We start from the raw sequence: 24,411 nt of genomic DNA on the forward strand, positions 1-24,411 counted from the left end.
AGAAGCTGGTACTTTGAAAAAACAAACAAAATAGACAAAGTACTGGTCAATCTAATTTAAAAAAGGAAAGAAGAAAAATAAATTAACAACATCAAAGATGAAAAGGGGGACATCACCTCCAATGAAGAGGAAATCAAGGCAATCATTAAAAATTACTTTGCCCAATTATATGGCAATAAATACAGCAATCTAGGTGATATGGATGAATATATACAAAAATACAAACTGCCTAGACTAACAGAAGAAGAAATAGAATTCTTAAATAATCCCATATCAGAAAATGAAATCCCACAGGCCATCAAAGAACTCCCTAAGAAAAAATCCCCAGGGCCCGACGGATTTAAAAGTGAATTCTATCAAACATTCAGAGTACAGTTAATCCCAATACTATAAAAACTATTTAACATAATAAGCAAAGAGGGAATTCTACCAAACTCCTTTTATGACATAAACATGGTACTGATTCCAAAACCAGGCAGATCAAAAACAGAGAAAGAAAATTTTGGACCAATCTCCCTAATGAATATAGATGCAAAAATCTTAAATAGGATACTAGCAAAAAGACTCCAGCAAGTGATCAGAAGGGTCATCCACCATGATCAAGTAGGATTTATATCAGGGATGCAGGGCTGGTTCAATATTAGGAAAACTATCCACATAATCGACCATATCAACAAGCAAACCAACAAAAATCACATGATTATTTCAATAGACGCAGAAAAAGCCTTTGATAAAATACAACATCCATTCCTATTGAAAACACTAGAAAGTATAGGAATAGAAGGGTCATTTCTAAAAATAATAAACAGTATATATCTAAAACCATCAGCCAATATCATCTGCAATGGGGATAAACTAAATGCATTCCCAATAAGATCAGGAGTGAAACAAGGATGCCCATTATTACCTCTACTATTTGACATTGTACTAGAACCACTAGCAGTAGCAATTAGAGAAGAAAAAGAAATTGAAGGCATCAAAATAGGCAAGGAGGAGACTAAGCTATCGCTCTTTGCAGATGACATGATGGTCTACTTAAAGAATCCTAGAGATTCAACCAAAAAGCTAATTGAAATAATCAACAACTTTAGCAAAGTTGCAGGATACAAAATAAACCCGCATAAGTCATCAGCATTTCTATACATCTCCAACATAGTTCAGCAGCAAAAACTAGAAAGAGAAATCCCATTCAAAATCACCTTAGACAAAATAAAATACCTAGGAATCTATCTCCCGAGACAAACACAGGAACTATATGAACACAACTACAAAACACTCTCCACACAACTAAAACTAGACTTGAACAATTGGAAGAACATTAACTGCTCATGGGTAGGACAAGCCAATATAGTAAAAATGACCATCCTACTTATCTATCTATTTAGTGCCATACCCATAGAACTTCCAAAAAATTTCTTTACTGATTTAGAAAAAACCATAACAGAGTTCATTTGGAATAACAAAGGATCAAGGATATCCAGGGAAATAATGAAAAAAAAATACAAAGGAAGGGGGCCTTGTAGTCCCAGATCTCAAACTATATTACAAAGCAGTAGTCATCAAAACAATTTGGTACTGGCTAAGAGACAGAAAGGAGGATCAGTGGAATAGACTTGGGGCAAGTGACCTCAGCAAGACAATATATGATAAACCCAAAGATTCCAGCTTTTGTGTCAAAAATCCACTATTCGATAAAAACTGCTGGGAAAACTGGAAGACAGTGTGGGAGAGATTAGGATTAGATCAACACCTCACACCCTACACCAAGATAAATTCAAAATGGGTGACTGACATGAACATAAAGAAGGAAACTATAAGTAAATTAGGTAAACACAGAATAGTATACATGTCAGACCTTTTGGGAAGGGAAAGACTTTAAAACCAAGCCAGACTTAGTAAGAGTCACAAAATGTAAAATAAATAATTTCAACTAGATCAAATTAAAAAGCTTTTGTACAAACAAAACCAATATAACTAAAATCAGAAGGAAAGCAACAAATTGGGAAGTAATCTTCATAAAAACCTCTGACAAAGGTTTAATTACTCAAATTTACAAAAAGCTAAATCAATTGTACAAAAAACCAAGCCATTCTCCAATTGATAAATGGGCAAGGGACATGAACAAGCAGTTCTCAGCCAAAGAAATCAAAACTATTAATAAGCACATGAAAAAGTGTTCTACATCTCTTATAATCAGAGAGATGCAAATCAAAACAAATTTGAGGTATCACCTCACACCTAGCAGATTGGCTAACATAACAGCTATGGAAAGTAATGAATGCTGGAGGGGATGTGGCAAAGTAGGGACATTAATTCATTGCTGGTGGAATTGTGAACTGATCCAACCATTCTGGAGGGCAATTTGGAACTATGCCCAAAGGGTGATAAAAGACTGTCTGCCCTTTGATCCAGCCATAGCACTGCTGGGTTTGTACCCCAAAGAGATAATAAGGAAAAAGACTTTTATGAGAATATTCATAGCTGCTCTCTTTGTGGTGGCCAAAAATTGGAAAATGAGGGGATGCCCTTCAATTGGAGAATGGCCGAACAAATTGTGGTATATGTTGGTGATGGAATACTATTGTGCTAAAAGGAATAATAAAGTGGAGGAATTCCATGGAGACTGGAACAACCTCCAGGAAGTGATGCAGAGCGAAAGGAGCAGAACCAGGAAAACATTGAACACAGAGACTGATACACTGTGGTATAATCGAAGGTAATGGACTCCTCCACTAGGGACAATGCAATGTCCCTGAACAATCTGCAGGGATCTAAAAAACACTATCCACAAGCAGAGGATAAACTGTGGGAGTAAAAACACTGATGAAAAGCAACTGCTTGACTACAGGGGCTGAGAGGAAATGACTGAGGAGAGACTCTAAATGAACACTCTAGTGCAAATACCAACAACATGGAAATGGGTTCGAACCAAGAACACATGTGAAACCCAGTGGAATTGTGTGCCAGCTATGGGAGAAGTGGGGGGGTGGGGGGAGAGGAAAAGATAATGATCATTGTTTCCAATGAATAATGTTTGTAAATAACCAAATAAAATAATGTTTATAAAGTAAAAAAAAAGGAACCATCTATTAAATGCCTATTGTATACAGGTAACAAAATTAGGCGCTAACTTGTACTTCCAAGGACTTACATTCTACTGGGAGAATATGTGAGGCAGCTAGCTGGCCTACAACACAGAATCAGGAAGACCTGAGTTTGAATCCAGCCTCAGACACTTGCTAGATCCTAAATAAGTCACTTAACCTCTTTGCTTCAGTTTCTTTATTTGTGAAATGATGATAATAGCACCTTACAGGATTGTTGTGAAGATCAAATGGACTAATACATATAAAGTATTTTGCAATCCTTAAAGTGCTATATAACTGTTAGCTATCATCATCATCATCACCATCATCATCATGTCCCCAGGAAAGAAACAAACATTCATTAATCATTTCCCAGGATTAAACACTGTGCTGAGTTCTGGGGATACAAAATACAAACATAAGCTAAAAGAAAGACAGCTCCTGCCCTCAAAAAGCTTGTATTCTAATGAGAGAAGACATCACACAAAAGGGAAATGAAAACAGGTTGAGAGGGAATGATGATGGGAAAAAAAACACATCATTTTGAAATCCAGAAGCAAGAAACCAAGGCCAGGAAGGAAATGGAGGATAACCTGTGCTCTTCCACAAAATGGAGGTCCCAAGATGACCCCACTAACAAGAAGAAGAGGTTGGTCTTACAGAGGGATTTTCCAGGTTTAGGTCACAGGGATGGTTGGATATTCTAATGTAAGGAAGCCCCAGAGTTAGGGTTAATTCCAGAATAAGATGCTAGAAGAGGCATGGTTTTAACGTAATATTAAAAGTGTATACAGGACAATCCAATATTATTTTAAAAGGTAGAGCACAAAAAACTAGATGAATATGGTAGATCTGGAAAGGACTCCTATAGGAGTTGGTTCCTGAGATGTGCTTTGAAAAAGATCATCCAGTCTCTGCTTGAAGGTTCCCACTGATGGGAAACTCATTACTCTCTGAGGTAGCCCATTCTACTTTTGGATTGTTCTGACTGTTAGGAACTTTGTGCTTATAGCCCCAAATCTACCTAGACTTTGCAACTAATGCCTATCCTTTCCTAACTAATATAACATAAGCACTTTGAAGGCAGGAGCTACTGAATTTTTGTATTTTTCCCCCAGTGCCTAGAACAATGCCTAGTCCACAGCCAGAACTTAATTTAATAAATGCTTGTGTTAAATTGTTCCCAGTACTTCCCTCTGAGATTTTCTTCGGTAGATAATGTCATTTGAGACCAGTACTCACTAGAAAGTTCTTCATCGAGAGCTAAAATTTGTTTTGCAATTTCAACTGCCTATTCTTCCTAGTTTTGTCCTCTGAAGCCAAGAAACACAAATTCCTCCCCCATCTCTCTTTGTCTCTCTTTGTCTCTCTCTGTGTCTCTGTCTCTGTCTCTGTGTCTCTGTGTCTCTGTCTCTGTGTCTCTGTCTCTGTCTCTCTATCTCTGTCTCTCTGTCTGTCTCTGTCTGTCTCTGTCTGTCTCTGTCTCTCTGTCTCTGTCTCTCTGTCTCTCTCTCTGTCTCTGTCTCTCTCTCTGTCTCTCTCTGTCTCTGTCTCTGTCTCTGTCTCTGTCTCTCTCTCTCTCTCTCTCTCTGTCTCTGTCTCTGTCTCTCTGTCTCTGTCTCTGTCTCTGTCTCTGTCTCTGTCTCTGTCTCTGTCTCTGTCTCTCTCTCTCTCTCTCTCTCTCTCTCTCTCTCTCTCTCTCTCTCATAACCTTTCAGACACTTGAAGATAACCATTGTGAATATACTCCCAAACTTCTTCCCTCCCTATATCCCTTCTACCAAGTAGCAGCAATGGTGGCTCTAAACCCATGACAGCAAGAATATGGAGTCTTTGACAGTGTTTTTTCTTTGGGGTTTCTTCTCTGATCAAAGGTCAGCAACTAGCAATCTTGAGAAATACATGTTTCCAGCCCTAGAGGTAACCTCCTGAGTTTCGGAGTGAGGTTGAGAATTTCTAAATAGGATGCCAGCTGCCTAATGAGAGATGTTTCTCACAGAAGCACCAAATCTTAGGGAACAAAAAGGACCATCATAAGAGGGAATGCTGAAGGGGAAAGGGGAAGGACTTCCAATAAAGCACAGATAGTGTCCTGGCTACCTAGCTAGCTAGGAGATCTAGACATGATAAATGACTTGGGTCCTTCCAATCTGGGATGAAAATGAAGAATCCATTTTAGCAGTCCCACAAAGTTGTCTTTTTCTTTTGGGAGAACATAATGAATATAATGGTTTCTTGTTATGTTGTACATATTGTTAAGCAAACCATGTCTGTTTATGAATTTTTTGTTTTAAGCTTTTCTGGTAATGTAGAAAATAAAACATTGTCCTATAATTGGCTTCCATCTTGTATACTGAGTACCTTTTCTAAAAGGTCCACTCTTCTAGGTCCTGTCATGTAGGGGAAAAAATACATCATTGGGAGGCCCATAGAAGAGCATACTCAGTATATTCCAATCTTGCTTTCTGGGATCTCATCCAGAATGGTACTATAAGTTACAAAGACTGAATAAGTCTCTAGAGGAAAAGATATCTACTATATACAAGACAATATGCATTCTTCCTCATTTGATTCCCACAATAATCCCTTGAAATATATATGATTATTTTCATTTTCTAGATGATGAAATTGAACGAGTTAAATGACTTAAAAAAAAAAGGATAACCTTCTCTCAAGGAAAAGAGGTTAAATGTCTATATATACCCATTACTGAGGTCTCTTGATTAACTAAGGCCTAGAATCATAATCTACTTAGTTTTCTTTAATTTGAAAATGAAACTATTCTATGTTTTGGAGATGGCCTTCCTTCAATGGATTTATTTTTTTATACGACAGGCCCCAGAACAAAGAAAAATTAAAAATGAACTTGAGTTTTTTGCATCCCTCATTTGCTTCTGCATTAGTCCTGGCAGCGTAGAGGAAAAGGGGGAAGAAGGTCATAAGAATAAAATAGTTTTTAGACCATTAATAAACTTTAATTTGACTTTTGTTATTCTAAATGTGAAAACTTGTCCAATGTCCAACAAGTGACCATTTGGAGGAAATGAATCATGCATTTTGACATACTGGCTAAAAATGAAATAAGAAAAAAGGTACAGTTAAATGAAAGGATGCTTCACAGTTCCTCCTTGGGGAGGTAAAGAAAGAAATTGGCTACTCTAGAGTAGGTTTGATCTTATACCCAGAAGCAACAAGAAATGTTATTTCATGGTGATTTGGTATTACATACCTTAGTAACTAATGACATCTCTTCTCAAAAAGACCACCATGGAAATTGTTGCAGCTCAGGTGAAAACACTGGTTAAAGTGTTAACACTGGTCAAACACTAAGGATAAAGTGGTATAAAGATTCTATTTTAAAAAACCTCCCCCTATGAATTAATTCAACATACACAACAGATATTTGATGACTTCAGTACAAAGAAGAAAAAAAGATGTAAATGGGGAGAAATGAATGTGATAATATGATTCACAAAGAAGAAATGAGGAACTTATAGATCGCATAGAAGCTCCATGACTCTGTATAATGAGCACTTTCTTTGAGAAAAAAAAAAAAGGAATGGGTAAGCATTGAATATGATGAGCACTAAATAATAACATAAAAAACAAAATAGATTACATTTTAACAGACTGGAAAATACATGGCATTGATGTGGGAGTTACCCCTGAGTCAGCTGTCTTTGCATAGTCAAACCGTCAACTTGTCAGAACCAAGATCAGAATGAGTTTTTTTTTTAATAAAAAAAAGAAGAAAGAATAACAAGAAAAAATCATGATGTACAATTGAAATAACTTAACCCTGAACTATTTAAACAACTGAAAAATGAAAATGGGAAATGGACAACATAAGTAACATTGACTCTAATGATTTTATCAGTTTAACCAGTGCAAATTAATTGCTTTAACAAGAAGAATCCAGAAAGTGCCTTAGTCAGCAAACATCTGATACAGTTGCCAAATGGCAAGAGATGGCTGCCAAAGGCAGCACTAGGTTAGAATATGAACTTCTCTGTAAAATCTTACAAAAAAGAATGATGGATTATGAACAATATCATCCCATAAATCAGAGAGATGCAGTGGAGAGTAAAACTAATTTTTTAAAGCTTGTCAAGATATTCATTGAACCAAAGTCATTCCAAGTGCATTCAAGGATAAAAATGAAAGGGGGCTACAAAAAGAAGAAAAATGGAAAAGATTTGCAAAAAAAAAAAACATTTTAACAAATTATTTTCTCTATCAAGGGCAATGGAACCATCCCCACTTGGAATCTGACTTCAAAGTCCCAGATGTGTTTATAGAGGGAGCAGAAATTACACTTAAGAAAGTAAAACAAAAGCAGCTGATCTGGATGAAGTTTATATCTAACAGATCAAAGTTGGAGATGATATATTTGTGCAGACTTTGAAAAACCAATATGGAAGGATGCAGCATCCCAGGTATATTATCATCTTGAAAGTATTATTGATGTATTGATATTGTAACCTATGTGTTCATGTACCAAACTCATGGTCATGTTACTTCTTGATTATTGTACATCCAAATCTTCAGTCCAAAGGACAAAAGAATTCCTGAGCAGGACATTAGTTGCCACAGGGTCCTAGTTCCCACCTTCTCAGATCACATTCCATACCATTTCACATGTTTGACTAACCTCTTCCTCTTTGATCATGTGGTTCTCAATTGAGCCAATGCTAAATCCTATGCCATGTCACATGTTCATTAGCTACTTCCCACTCCACATTCCTGGATTCTCCAATAAAATATTTGGAACATGTGCATCTCTCTCTCTCTCTCTCTCTCTCCCTCTCTCCCTCCCTCCCTTCCCTCTCTCTCTCCCACCATCAGAGTAGCATGCAGGATGGAGCCCATGTTGTTCAACTCTTTATCTCTGAGTCTTACCCATTTTCCCTCAGTTTCTAACTCTCCTACTCAGGTGTCCACCCATGAAAACATTAATAAGTGACTGCAGGCAGTTGCTTCAAAGGAAAGAGGAGAAAATGGCAAACATGGAAAAATTCTTGGGCTTCATTAGTACAGGAAAATATGAGCAAGAGATTGATTAATGTATCTGCTTATTCTCCCACCTATACAAAATCTTAATGTCATCTATACATCAATGAAGGACATCCACAATGAAAATATTAATAAGAAATGAGGAAACTTTTTACGAGTGATAGCAATAGACCACAGCTTTACCACTTCATGATTAACTGAAAGAATAAAAGATCCCACTGTACATATTGTTTATTAATTATAAAACTATGTTAGTCAGAAGAACAAAATAGCAACTTACAATAGGCTCTCTTACCACAAGGTATCTATCATCCATAAAGCAAAAATCATACAACATTTGTTAAGAAGATAACAGAAACAATCCTGTGCATTAGACAAGCCAAAAAATGGTGATGTATGGTTGCCAAAGATTTTCACCTACAGAATTCAAGGCAGAGTCTGGAAAATCCTGGTGTCAGGAAGACCTGAGTTCAAATCTGACCTCAGACCCTTATTAGTTGTGTGACCCTGAACAAGTTGCTTAATCCTATTTGCATCAGTTTCTTCCTCTGTAAAATGAGCTGGAGAAGGAAATTACAAACCACTCCAGTATTCTTGCCAAGAAAATCCCACAGAGGGTATTGTCATGCTATGGTCTACAGAATCATGAAGAGTAGGACATAGCTGAAAGTTTGAACAACAACAAAGAAGGATTCACCTGAGAGTGGTGAAGACCTCCACTTGTCTATTTGTAGATGATACTGTGCTGATGGAGGCAAGTCCCATAACACTGCAGAGTCTTTTAGAAGAGATCTGTAATCACTCAAAGGAGTTTTTCCTATCCGTCTAAACTGGAAGACAAAGTAGTTGAAGCCGGTCTATTTCCCAAATTTCAATAGGCATTTTTAAAGACACTGTATAAAGCGTATCCACTAGCATGCATGTTTGGGAAGCAAAGACAGACACTGAGTTGGGCCTGGAGCTGAATAGGATAAAAGTAGACTGGATTGCTTTGGCAAAATTGCAAAGTTCCTATGCTTCCCATAAATGAGTATCACACAGAGGGCAATGAAAAGACTTCTGATAAGGGGAAAGCAAGCTGATTTTCTGTCCTATGAGTAACTCTGAAGAAGAATAGGAGTAAAAGGCATCAGGGAAGTCTATGAAGGGAAGAGAAAATGGGAAGGTTACACAGCAAGAATAAAAGATGGCAGGGGGCAACTGGATAGCTCAGTGGATTGAGAGCCAGGCCTAGAGATGGGAGGTCCTAGGTTCAAATCTGGCCTCAGACACTTCCCAGCTGTGTGATCCTGGGCAAGTCACTTAACCCCCATTGCCTAGCCCTTACCACTCTTCTGCTTTGGAACCAATACATAGTATTGATTCCAAGACGGAAGGTAAGGGTTTAAAAAAAAAGAATAAAAGATTGCAGATGTACATCCAGAGTGCTCCACAGGTACCTTTGCTGTGTCAGGAGAAAACAGGAAGGTTTCCAGAACTTTCAGTGGATGACCTGGGGTAGGGCACAGACAAAAGTCACATAGAAGGACAGGTAGAGATAGTTGGGATATGCCTCATTGCAGGAAACTGTTGCGACTCTAAGATTACAGATCCATTTGAATATTTGATTTCTTTTAACTTTGTGAGCTTAATGCTTTAAAGATGATCTAATTCCTACCTGTGAGGGAAAGCTAGGTACTGAAGTCTTCAGGTTCCACTTGAATAGGGAAAATGGGTCATAGAAATAAGCAGTCCCCCTTGTGTTCTTAGGTCCTTAGTATCAGGAGGAAGCCTGGGAGTCATATGGGTTAAAAGTATAATGAAATGTGAGACTGAACAATAACAGCACCAACTGACTTTGTATAATGTTTTGAAGTTTACAAAACAACCTTCCATACATTATTACTTTGGATCCTCTTTTCTTGTAATCTTGCCACTTTTCATGCTTTTGGATACTCATCATTCCCTTCTCCCGCTGGGCTCTTATTCTGGGCTCAGTAATCAAATCAGAAACCACACTACAACTGTTCCTGGAAATGGCTTGTCAAGATGCTTTTTGTTCATCCTTCTTTTTTCTGAAGAGGACCAATGACAGCACAGAAGTGATGTCTTGTCAAATGACTTCCCCATGGACCACCTTAACAGTTAGAATATAAGCTCCTTAAAGGCAGACATTGTCTTGCTTATATATTTGTATCCCCAGGTGTGAGTTGGATAAGATAGCCCCTGGGGTCCTTTCCAATTCTGAGATTCTGTGATTCACCTCCCATAGCTCCACCTAAGTGAAATCACTGAGAAATGGGGAGAAAGCTGGAAGTCTATAGTGAAAAGACTTGGTTGGGAGGATTCTGGAACTTTTCCTGGAATCCTGTCACCAGTGGCTTCTGCTGTTACTACTACCCTCTTCTATGTTCTCCATACAAAGTGACTCTGGGATTTAGAGAACTACAAATGTTGGCAAAATCTTTGCATCTCGTCCCATATGGGTACAGGTAAAAAGTTATAAGGAAAGGGTTACCCAAAAAAGGGGCCATATAAGATGGAGGGGTAAGTGAGTAGAGCCTGGTTTTGGTGGTTTGATGACTGTCTGTATATTGTAGTGGCTTTGAAGCCAGGAGGATCTGGGTTCCAATCCTAACTTTGACATATATTGGCTATGTGATCATAGGTAAGCCACCTAATTTCTTATTACTCTAGGCAGAAAAGGGGCCTACCTGCACTGGAAAATGGAATTTTGTCACCTAGGAGTTCCCTGTAGCTATGAAATCACAGGTCCAATTCCTATTTTCCAATAAGAGCCTCAAGTGGACTTTAGAACTCAAAAGAAAAATGTGGTCATCTGGAATAACTTCACAGTTGTCACTATCTCAAGGTTCTCTTAAAGGACCAGAATTTAAGAATACCTCGAAAGACCAAACAATGTCAATTGACATTGCAATTTTTAAAATCTATAATTCAAAGAAAATAGAGATAAGATGGAATTTTTTACTTCAAGATAAAATTTTAATATATTAATATATGATTTAATGTATTTGTAACTATTTTTATTTAAAGTTCATTGGCATAGATAGAAGAAATACTAACATTTTAAATTTCCTTTTTAAAAATTTAAAAATTTTAATTTTCAAAATGTCATCCATTGACATACTTAGTCCTTCTAAGTGTTTAGCACAGAGGCCAAAGTAAGCCCCATAAGCTCTGAATCTGATGTGGCAGTTGTTCCTAGGCAGGTTCTCAGTGTCCTAGGGTCCCAGGGTCCCTGCTCAGCCAGTGGATAGGTCAATAAACTTGGAGTCCCACTTTTCAGTCACTCTCCTGCTGCTTCTTGAGGATATCTAGCAACAGAAAATTACAGTTTTATACTTCTTTGTGAGGTCTTCCTTAGAGTCCATTGGATTTATATTCCAACATTATAAAATTAGGACCTTAGAGGCCATCTAGTTTAAGCCCATCATTTTACAAGTAAAAAAATGAGGTCAAAATAAGTTAATTAATCTATTAAAGGTGGCAGAATTGAGATTTGAACCCATATCCTTGGATTCCAAATCCAATGTGGTTTTCAATGTACCATGCATCTTCTAGCTTTTCCTAGGAAGGCAAACCCATTTCCACAATGCCACACTTTATTCTCCTCCAGGATCCTCATTCCTGGCAACTAAGGTAAGGCAAAGGTCTTCAGTTTCTCCCTTTTTGGAGACCAAGAGTTGTTCTCATGCTCCTTATTAGGGTAAGTCTTAGTGATTGTGTTCTTGAAGCTGTCACTTCTTCCAGGTAGTATCCAAACATAGATAACCAGGGAACTTACCAGCAGGTACCAAATCCTCTCAATATGCTTTTAGAAAGACTCAGGAATAGACTGAGGGATCTCATTACTGCTCATGCCATACATATAAATTCCATTCGGTCCTAGGTCACACATTTTAGAATAAGTTTTTATTAATGACTTATGCTTTTAATATCGTTGTAATTTTTCCTCTTCCTCTCCTCCTCCAAAAAAGAAAACAGAAGAGGAAAAAAAAATCAGTATAGCTTTTCAATACATCAAAACTATCTGAAAGTATGTGCAACATTTGTGGACATCCCACCTGTCTAGAGGAATAATTTGGGAAGGATCATATCTTTTTTTCAAGCTATTGTTATTCTTTACAATTTTTCAGCATTTACTTTGATTTTAAAGTATAAGTGGTTGTTTTCATTTCCACTGTTATAGCCATTGCATATATATTTTTGCTTACTTCTCTTTGCATCAGTTCATATAGATCTTTCCATGCTTCTCTATTTATTTCATTATACTCTGTATACATCATTTCTCATAGCACAATGATATTCTGTTACATTTATGCATATTGTTTACCCTTCGTTTTTGAAGAGGACCAGTGACATCATGGGGTGATGTCTCCACATGCTTCTGAACTGGATTTAAGTGAGGCAGAGTTGCACAGTCATCAGCCTCACTCTCTCTTCTAATGTCATACAAGTTCAGTGGTAAGACAAAAGTCAGAATAGGTAGCCAATGGCCCAGGATGCAAAGGAAGACCATGGCATCTTCAATGTCTGACTAAGGTCTAAGTGCTCCATGGTGCCTACTTTCCACTTTTATGGTCATCTACCCACTCTACCAGGGAAAGTCTTCACATGCTTGGGATAAACACTCTCTCCTAACTCATTGTTAGATTTAAGCCACAGGTGAGAGTTGAGTAAAAGGTAGACACTAAAGGTGGCACATTCATGTACAACAATGTGTTTAGCTACTCCCCAATTGATGACCATCAATTTGTTGCTGCAACATTCACTTTCTATTTGTGTGTGTATATGTATATGTGTGGTTATCCTTTCTTGTCTAACTTTGTGTAGCCATTGTGTATAGTTTTCTTTGTTCTACTTTATTCTACATCATTTTGTGTAAATCAAAAGATCTTCATGCAGAATTCTCTATAGTCATCACATTCATAATTCTTTCTTTAAACAATTGACAAGAGCTAGGTCTGTTGAACTTCTTTATTTTATCCTACTGAATGCAAATCCATAGCTGACACAGCGGTACCACAAAATCTCAGAACTGGAAGGGAGTAGGTCCCTTCAGAGGCCCTGTAGCTTAAGCTGTACCTGAACGATATATTCTCTCTACACCATCCTCAATGAATAACCACACAAAAAATTTTAAATTATTGCCAGTCACATGAAATACTGCTCTAAATCACTAATAATGAAAAATATGCAAATCAAAACAACAGTAAGGTTTACTCTCATACCTAGCAAACTGGTAAAGAGAATAAAAGATGAATCAATATTGAAAGTTTCAGGAAGAAAACACTGCTATATTGTTGGTGGAGCTGGAGAAAGGATTCACAATTAGGAATAATGCAAATAAAGTGCTTAAAATAAAATGTCCATATCCTTTTCATTGTTCAAGCTTGTGGCTCCATTTGGAGTTTTCTTGACAAAGTACTGGAGTGGTTTGCCATTTCCTTCTTTAGCTCATTTTATAGATAAGAAAATGGAGGCAGAGTTAAGTGACTTGCCCAGGGTCTTACAGTTGGTAAGTGTTGGAAACCAGGAAAGATAGTCCTTCCTGATTCCATTCTCATTACATCACTTAGCTACTCTCCATATCCTTTGACACAAAGATCTTACTGCTGATATACCCAAATGGTGCTCATAGTAAAAAAGAAGCTTTTTATATACTAAAATACAAATATCAGCATTCATTATATAAGCAAATAACCAGAAACAAAGTAGCTAGAGGTATCCCAGTGGCACTGTGGGTAGAGGGCTAAGCCTGAAGTCAATAAGACCTACATTCAAATCTAACCTCAGATTTTTGCTGTGCAAACCTGAGAAAATTATCTGACCTCTATCTGCCTCAGTTTCCTCATTTGCATAATAGGAATGATAACAGCATCTGGATCTCAGAATTGTGATGAGGATAAAATGAGATAATTGTAAGATAAATTTATATACCTTAAAATGCTGTATAAATGCTAGCTATTCTTATTATACTCCTTGTTCCAGGAATGGCTAAACAAATTGTAGTATATGGATATATATTTACTCTGCTGTAAGAAAGAATATATGATGATACAGAAAAGTATGGAAGTTTATATGAAATGATGTAAAGTGAGGTAAGCAGAATCAAAAACTCAATGACTGCAATAATGTAATTAGAAACAATAATAACAACAAAATTAAAAAAATGTTTCTTAATCAGCATGACTAAGCTTGGATTCAAAGAAAAGATATTAAAAGATGTCTCCCAACTCACTTGCAGAGATAGGCTTTCACAGGTATGTAGTATTCTAGAAGTGTCAGCTTTTTTTTTTTTTGATCTATTGATAGTTTTGGTTGAATTTTTGTTCTTTTAAAATTATTATGAAGGATAGTTCTCCAGGAGGGGCAGGGGATGGGAGAATGATAATTAATGCTAATAATAATAGCAGGTAGCATTTACATAATGCTTTAAGGTCTCCTTAGCACCTAACAAATATTATTTTTATTTGATCCTTACACCAACCTTAAAATTTATTTTTATTATTTACTATTATATATATATATAATTATATAGTAATATTATTTATTATCTATTATTATCCCCATTGTACAGATGAGGAAATTGAGGTAGGCAATTGTTATATGATTTGTCTAGGGTCACAGAGCTAGTAAGTGTCTGAAGTTAAATTTGAACTTCTTGACTTCAAGACTAATGCTCTATCCACTGTGCCACCTAGCTAGCTGCCTGTAGGTATATAGGAAAAGGGGTGGAGGGGGATAAGGTGGAAATGTTAGTGATACAAAAACAAAAGATATACATTTCAAAAAATCAATTTTTTTTGTCAGGAGCTAGATGTTGGAGAGGTTCTGGAATTGGTGGAAATCACTAATGAATTATTGGTGGAACTGTAAACTAGCATAACCATTCTTGATTAGTAATTATGCAAATAAAGTAACTCATATACCAATACCTTTTGATCCAGAAATTTCTCTGCTAGGCATGTACACCAATGTCAATGCCAAAAATTCTCCTTCTATATCAAGATATTTATATCAGCATTTATTCATCATTTGTAGCAAGACTTAGCCCTATGACCATGACAATGGCATGGGATGGATATCAGCTCCTAGAGGGTTCCCTCCACAGACATTCTTCCATACAGAGGATTTTGTAAAGATGCTATTTCTAATTTAACTGTCTAGTGATCCATAGGCCTCATTGCTTCTCAGAGAAATGTCACAGCCAACAAGATCATATTCACATTGGGTTTATCAAAGTCTAATTAAAGCTCTATCATTATGTCTAACATGTCACCTTAATATTTAGCCTAATTAGGGCAGAAAAGGGTAGTGAATGTAAGCAATACCACCCGTGCTCAGATGTGGCTTCTGGCCAGATGAGCAATTATGTTGTTGAAAAGCAGAGAGAGAGTGAATGAGAATCCACACATCTGGCTGTAGTATGGTCAGTGACATACTCTAAAGAAGTCACGCAGATTTCCTTCTCATCTCTCCATCTTCCCTTCACATGCCACTCAACTATCCACCCAGCCATATCCTTGCCATCTAGCCTCCCACTAATTCTCCAATCAGGGGGGTTCTCTGAGACCATGTCCTGGGTGCCTAAATCATCTTGGGAACCACCTCTCTGGGTCATGCAATCCTAACTGGGAAGTCAGTGCCAGGGCACATGGCCCACTACATCTAACTAGGCATGGACCACATCTCACATTTCCTCCATTTTCCACTCGAGCTACCTCCTAGTCATCTGCCTTGCCATCAAGCTCACATTGTTCACCTCTTTTTTGGGAATAAAACTGAAATCAATACTACCACTGATACTACAAAGGATATGTGACTTCTCAGACAAAAATAACTTTCTCTGATTCATTCTTTTATTAGGGTGGTCTCCTTCCATTAGAATATGTACTCCTTGAGATAGCTAGAGAGCACAGTAGATAGAGGGCCAGGTCTGGAGTCAGGAGGACCTTAGTTCAAATATGACCTCAGATACTTTCTAGCTGTGTGATCCTGGGCAAGTCAATTAACCCCTATTACCTAGCCTTTGCCTCTCTTCTGTCTTAGAATCTGTCAAAGGAATTCACGAATATGAAAAAATAAACATATTTAGAATATATTCCTTAAGGATAGGAACTGTCTTGCTTTTGTATCTCTAGTTCTTAAAAGATTTGGCACAAGGGGGGAACTGGGTAGCTCAGTGGATTTGTTATGGGTGTGGAAGGATACCCTTTTGGGGTTCGGGAAGGATACCTTTTGCAAGCATGCAATGACTCCGAAACTTAGCTTAAAAACAAAAAGAGATTTATTAATTTAGAAACTAATGTTGAGAGTGGCCAGGAGGATAGCAAGGGCGAATAGCAAGATGGGGAGCAGTTCCCTGGGAGGATAGCATGAAAGGAAAGGCTGTTCCCCCATGGGGACAGCATGGATGGAGAGGCTGTCCCCCAGAGGACATCAGTTCTGGGGATTATATACTCTTTAGATGCTATGTCCTGGTGTGGATGTGACCAGAATGTTAGTCCCTCAGGCATTTGGTGGGGTGAGGTGGTCATCTGACTGGGGTCTGCCTGGAGGCATAAAGATTCATTTCTTTGTCCACCTTAAATCTAGAGGACAAAAAAGGGTAAACATCTCAGGACCCTGGGTGGGGTCATTGGGTGTTTCTAGGTTAAGAGTCACAAGGATGCAAGGGCAAAGGAGTTTTCCCTAATAGTTGGCCTGGGTTTCTGGGGGTACAGTGCCCATGTCATCTTCCCCCTCTCCTAACATGTAAGGGAAAAAGGGACGGCGATCTGTCTCTGTAACTTCTTCAGAGCTGAGAATGGGCATAGAGAGGTCCTTAGGAGAGAGAGGCATTGACTGTAGACAGTGTCCAGAGTATCAGGCTGGGATGGTTGCTGGGGTTATGGTGGAATCTGGCATCTGGGTGACTCCCATGAGTGCTTTTACCCTAGAAGCAACTAGAGATGACAAGGTTACAAATACAACCTCAGGTCTTGGATAAACCTCAGAGGCACTGAGATCTTGGGCTAGAGGCTTGGGGTGCTCTCCACTTTGGGGGTGCTTCATACAAACCCAACAGTTAGAGGGACCCACTTTGGCTAATGCTTCCCCAAGCTGAATCAGAGAATTATATGTCTGGCTGGCTGGGTATGCATGATTTGAAACATAGAAGAAGACCCAAATTTTAAGGAAAGAAAGTTATGACCAGGTAGTTAAAGGCTAAAGTAAAAGGGGTTGAAGATAGCAGGGACGGAAAGGCTGTGGGTACAGCGTCTTAGGGACATGTCCTCAGTGAGTGCCTGGGTCCTAGGTAGCTGGAAACCTGCTTGGAGATGTGAAGGATGTCCTGCTTTCCCTGATGGGCAGACAGGTCACAAGGGGAGAGTCAGCCCCTAAGATAGAAGTGTAGAAACCAGGACTAGGGGATAGAAACAAGGAAAATTAGTACAATAACAATTGGCATTACACATTTGCATTTGGTTATCTTAGCCAACAGACTTCTTCAGAAATCATCTTCTGACAGGAATAAGATCCCTTTAGGAAATCGGATTCCTGAGTTGTTTGCAGAGTTGGTATGTGATGTTTCTGTTAAAGAATATCCTATTGCAAAGTACACATTAACTATAACATCTATAAACACTTGAGTAACAATATTTTACAGATTAATTTCTTTACTCCAGATTCTGGGGAAAATTCAGGAGAGCTTTGAGCTATTCCAAGCTCAAGATCCAAACTTCACTTAAGGCTGCAAATACAAGCCATCAACTAATAAACTTCACCTACTTCTCAAAGTATGTTCCCTAACAGTTTGAGAATGTTCAATTACTAACCTAATAGGTTGTTTGGGGAAATGGAAACGTTAATTTTCCAATTTGTATTATGTGCTGATTATGGGGATGTCACAAAGGAAGAAGGTCCAAAAGAGAAAATATCTCCACATGAGACAAAGGACACAGTGAGTGGTTTCGTGTACCAAGCAAGGCTGGCACTGCCATTATTGTTTCACTCAAGGATTCGAAGCCTAGATGGTCAGGAAAATTCAATCCAAAGGGAGTCTTGGGCTGCCTTCTCTATAACCATCCTAGGACTTTTTTTTTTCTCCTTAGAGCACTTGCCACTGGATGCCAGAGGCCTTCTTTTCCTTAAAGGACAAGTCTCACCCATTAACAGCTCAGAGAAATTTTGCTTGTTGGCAGTCCAAAAACAAATTTCCATACCCTCAAACAAGCTTTTCTGACCGTTTGCCCTCTCTAAGGATTCCTTAAAGCCTACATTATAGCAATTATTCTTACATATTTTGGCAATAATTAATTTGTCACAATTTAGTCATAAAACCTGAACAGGAATGTTGAATTCATTAGCTCTATAGTAAGTACAAATCAAGGCTAGATTATATCCTGACCTTAGGCCATCTGAAGGAACTAAGACAAGACCAGTTAGGAATCTCTCTAAGGAATTTTGATTTTCCAAAACTACATACATCAATTCTAGAAATGATCCCTAAGTTAAAGATCCAATTGTGAGAGCAAAACATCTGTTTTCTTTCACCTTCTCTCTCTCTCTCTCTCTCTCTCTCTCTCTCTCTCTCTCTCTCTCTCTCTCTCTCTCTCTCTCTCTCTCTCTTCAAAACCCTCTGCTTAAAAAGGCAGAACACAACTTTCATTCTTCCTTCACAAATCTACATCTGAATTGAAACCCAACATAACTCTTCACTTTCTCTGACTTGCTTTTACCATCATAAGTCAAACAAACATTCTATTGATATCACTTCAATTGCTAATTGGTAACCCAAAGAATTCTGATTCAAAGGATCATTGAAATACTATAACTTTAGCATAGTACTCATCAGTTATAAATTTTAGTTCATAGAACATATTGGTAAACTGAGGTAACCACTGAGTATTGAACAAAATCTATGGTTTGCAATGAGCTTGTTTACATCCAAACAATATTTAAAATATGTATTTCAACAGCAACTCACATAACATTTCAAAATTTCATAAAGCATTTAGTATTACAGGATCTATTTTAAATTTAGAGATTTGAAACCTTTTAAGGACTGTAAACCTTAAAGCAAGCCTTTTGACAAGCAGGCTGATTATCTATTTTCAAGACCAAGAAGTTAAATGCAATAATAAAGTTATTCCAACTTTAATACACTGGGATGAAAACCATTGAGAAGAAAACCATTTGATAATTTTAAACAAAAACCCATTTTTGGTAAATTTAAACACTTTAACAATTTTTTCTTTTAAACCTCTTATGATGGAAAGGTAGATAAGGATGGAATGCAGTCTTTTCAAGGCTATACTGCTAAAAACCTATTTTACAAAACCAATCTGTGGCTTTTCTATAAAAACAAATTTCACTGTCTGACAAAAGTAAAATTAGGATGCTATTTTTTAAACCCATATAAATACATGATCACAATTTTGAAATAAAATACCAATAAATACTTCTAATAGACAGATTTTAAGCATTACTTCCTTTTGGCTAGCAGACAGGGAAAAGAGATTAATCAGGTCTTCTTATCTCTCCCTGTTTACCTCAAAACAGAAGATAATTAATAGGTTGTTCTACAAGTTGGGAAAAAAACCTTAGTTTTAAAAGTGTAAGACATTTAAAAATCCCCAAAATAGGGGTGTCTCGCCAGTTCCTGTTCAGAATCAATCCTTCTTCCTCTCTGCAGTAGAGGAAGGAAAATCTGATCAGTGAAATGAAAAGCTTCCCCGTTTCCTTCCCCCCATCTTCACCTGGATTTTTTAGGCGGGCCCTTTGCCTTAAAATCCAAGTGAAGAATAGAGTTTGGGTAACTGGGAGCCTGGTGAGAGAATAAAGCTAAAAGGTACAGAGCTTCTGTCCACAAAATATGTCCAATTGACACCTGGTGTTGGAATTTTTAGGGTAACAAAAAGTCAATTTCCTCATCATTTTTTTATGTTGCTCAGCTATTTAACATGAGAGAAAACAAACAAACAAACAAACAAACAAACAATCCAACTGAATTTTCTCTCAGGCTCTTAGACTTGATCACTTCCCAACAGGAGAGGCCTGCAAGCATGCTTCTCCCTTTGTCTTAATTGGGTGGGCTAGTCCCTATCTGGCTTGACCTCAGGCTGGAAAAAAAAAGGATTTGCCATGAATAGGCCTCTTGCTTATCAAAAATGTAAGGTGGCCAGTCAACATTACAAAAAGAAATTGGTTCCTTTTTCTTTAAGCCATTTAGTGCCAATTTTTTCCAATTTTTAAATATACATCCCAAAGGGGAATCTCGGGGTACTCTCTGTCTCTGTCCCATTTAGATGCAGAATTGGCCAATTCTACACTATGCATCCACAGATTGCCCGACCAAAAGCACTCAGTTCCAGTGCTGAGAAGAGCACTCAGTGTAAACTGAGGCAGCAAGACTTCCCACACAACTTAGAACCGTCTTCCAGTATAATGGGGAGCCGACAGATAGACCCCAAACTCCAGTGGCCAGACTGATCTGGGGCCGATGGGAGAGAGAACACGAAAGAGTTCCCACAGAGATATCACCCAAAAGATGGGGGTTTCAGGAGTCAAAGAAAAGGCTCCTTTCCTGCCTGAGAAGCCGTGTCCTCGTCGATGATCTGGGGTACAGGTGTAGCTTTCAGGAGAGCCAAGAACCACATTGGGCGTCAAAATGTTATGGGTGTGGAAGGATACCCTTTTGGGGTTCGGGAAGGATACCTTTTGCAAGCATGCAATGACTCCGAAACTTAGCTTAAAAACAAAAAGAGATTTATTAATTTAGAAAGTAATGTTGAGAGTGGCCAGGGGGATAGCAAGGGCGAATAGCAAGATGGGGAGCAGTTCCCTGGGAGGATAGCATGAAAGGAAAGGCTGTTCCCCCATGGGGACAGCATGGATGGAGAGGCTGTCCCCCAGAAGGCATCAGTTCTGGGGTTTATATACTCTTTAGATGCTAGGTCCTGGTGTGGATGTGACCAGAATGTTAGTCCCTCAGTCATTTGGTGGGGTGAGGTGGTCATCTGACTGGGGTCTGCCTGGAAGCATAAAGATTCATCTCTTTGTCCATCTTAAATCTAGAGGACTATCAAAGAGGATTAACAGCTCAGGACCCTGGGTGGGGTCATTGGGTGTTTCTAGGTAGAGTCAGAGGATGCAAGGGCAAAGGAGTTTTCCCTGATTGTAGTTGGCCTGGGTTTCTAGAGGTACAGTGCCCATGTCAGATTGAGAACCAAGCCCAGAGATGGGAGGTACTGGGTTCAAGTGTAGCCTCAGATTCTTCCCAGCTGTGTGACCCCAGACAAGTCACTCGACCCCCATTGCCTAGCCCTTACCACTCTTCTGTCTTGGAGCCAATACACAGTATTGACTCCAAGACAGAAGTTAAGGGTTTAAAAAAATATTTAGCACATAGTAAGTATACCTAATAAATGCTTTTCATTTATTGGCATAGAGCCGGTGTCAATGAAATCCTTACACTGGGCCGTTTAAATGGCCAAAGATCTTCCTCATCTTTAAAGACTCCCACAGAAGAAAAATCGGACAGGAATTTTGACCATGTAACCAAAACAAGCCCTAAAAAATGATGCCACAGACAGGTGCCTTAAACTATTGGAAGGATGACCCAATATGTACCAGCTCACTTTCCTACCAGTTTTCTACTGCATGACTCTTCCTTTTTACCTGACTGGATATGCTTACTTTTAGAGTCACTTCACTGGATTGGATAATCAATGGGAACTATTTTTTAGAAGTCTCCCATAAAATATTTGTAGACACCTAGTCCTAGAAGAGGGAGACAAATCTCTTATTTAATATAATAACAGCAATAACAACAATAACTAGCCTTTAAGGTTTCTAAAGAGCTTTATTTTATATAGATGATCTCATTTGATCCTCACAACTTTGCAATTGGGAATCTGGTGCCTTTGAACTACATTTCCCAGGAGTCCACTGTCTTCCTGTAGTTATGTGCTGACATAGACAGTGGGATATATTGGGTGGGGTTCCTAGTCTTGGGCTCTTGGCTTCCTGTCTCTACTGTGGTGGAGCATGGGGTTTTTGAACAAGTAGATTAGCCATAGGCACATGGTTTTTATTTTGTTACCTTTTTATTCCTTTATTTCTTGTGATCTTTAATAAATCTATCAAAATATGATATTTTAAATTATTGTATATTAATTTTAATTTTTACACAACCACCCTATGAGCTAGGTGTTATAATTGTACCCTTTTTACAGATGAAGGAACCAAGGCTAAAAGGTTCAATGATTTATCTAGTCAGCTAGTAAGTAACAGTGATAGGATCTGAACTCAAGTCTTCTTGACTCGAAGTCCACCTCTCTATCCACAATACCTTCTAGCTTCCTAGATGTTCTAGTTTTTTCCCACTACCAGATTAATTTTAAGATTCTTGAGTTTACTAATTAGATGAAGGACTTTGGATAGTAAGGAACCTCCAAGGTCTCTGAAAGGACCTTCTTCCACTGACCTACAAAATATTCACATACAGGAAAGAAGATAAGAAGAGCTGAATATGCCTTTCCATGGTACTGTTATGGGGTTCAGATGTGTACCCCTGGGGTTTGGGAAGGATACCGTTTGCAAGAATACAAGGCTCTAAAACTTAGCTTAAAAACAAAAAGAGAAATTTGTTAATTTAGAAAATAATGTTGAGAGTGGCCAGGAGGATAGCAAGGTGGGACAGCAAGATGGGGAGCAGTTCCTGGGAGGACAGCATGGGTGGAAAGGCTGTCCCCCAGACCAAATCAGTTCAGGGGGTTTTTATACTCTTTAGATGCTATGTCCTGGTGTGGGCCTAACCTAGAGTATTAGTCCCTCAGGCATTTGGTGGGGTGGGGTGGTCATCTGACTGGGGTCTGCCTGGAGGCATAAAGATTCATCTCTTTGTCCATCTTAAATCTAGAGGATTATCAAAGAGGATAAATAGCTCAGGACCCTAGGGGGGTTATTGGGTGTTTCTAGGTAAAGAGTCAGAGGATGCAAAGGCAAGGGAGTTTTCCTGATAATAGTTCACCAGGGTTTCTGGGGGTACAGTGCCCACGCAGTACTACTGGAGTATTGTGTGCATAGTTTAGAAATGTCCATCCACCCTTAAGGTCAGAGTTGACAGAAAAGACATCACCATGGAAAGAATTTTGAGAGAGAGAGAGAGAGAGAGAGAGAGAGAGAGAGAGAGAGAGAGAGAGAGAGAGAGAGAGAGAGAGAGAGAGAGAGAGAGAGAGAGAGAGAGAGAGAGAGAGAGAGAGAGAGAGAGAGAGAGAGAGAGAGAGAGAGAGAGAGAGAAAGAGAGAGAGAGAGAGAGAAAATACCTGTATTTCCTGAACAGCAAAACCAACTCCTATCTTCCTATACTTCCATCCCACCAAAGATCTTATACCCCAGCCTGTGAGGTAGAAAGGAAGGAAGACAGAACAAAGAAAAAAAAGGTTTTGAATGGCCTTATGTTTTCCAGATTCTCCCTGAGAAAGGAGGAAAGCACTTTGTAAGTTTCAAAGAACTATAGAAATGTGAGCTGCTATTATTCTCTCTTCATTCATATTCAACAATGAATATTGTCTGGGAGGCTTATAATGTGGATTCTAGTTCAAATGGGTGTTGAACTAGGTGGTCTTTGAGGATCCTTCCTCCTCTTGAGATTCTCTGATTTTGCTGAACCACTTACAAGGAAATCCTAGAAACATGACATGATAATATTTCAGCAAAATATTTGGCAAAGTTTCCTCATTCTACTGTTGTGGACAAGGCAGGAAGATGGAGGTTAGATGACAACACAATTAGTTGGATTCAGACTTGGTTGAATGGCTACTTAAAACTAAAGTGAATTTAAGTAAATTAGCATTTATCAAGCACCTACTGTGTGCTAGGAACTGTGCTATATGGAAAAAAGTCAAATTACAAACAAACAAAATAGTCCCTGCTCTCAAGGAGCTCACAATGTCATGGGGAAGTCAGCATGCAAATAACTACTTACCAACAAGATTACAGGACAAATTAGAGATAAGGGATGCTAATAGAATACTATTCCCAAATGGGTAGGGAATTGGCAGAGGTCCTATAGGAGCAGGTGAGGCTCCTGGGCATCTGGGAGTTTCTCAATAAGCAGGAATTATGATGTAGTCTTCTTCCTATCAATGCTAAACTTATAGAAGATGAAACTTCCCCTAAGGATCTGTCCTTGACCCCATTTTATTTTTTTTTTAATTGCTAATGACTAGATTAATATAAAATCCCGGACTTCTGGTTCAAAAAAAATTAAAAGTACAGATGATTAAACAATAACTCATGTGGAAGAAAAAAAAACTTGCAA

Source organism: Monodelphis domestica, chromosome 4, assembly GCF_027887165.1.
Source record: "Monodelphis domestica isolate mMonDom1 chromosome 4, mMonDom1.pri, whole genome shotgun sequence".
Taxonomy (NCBI): domain Eukaryota; kingdom Metazoa; phylum Chordata; class Mammalia; order Didelphimorphia; family Didelphidae; genus Monodelphis; species Monodelphis domestica.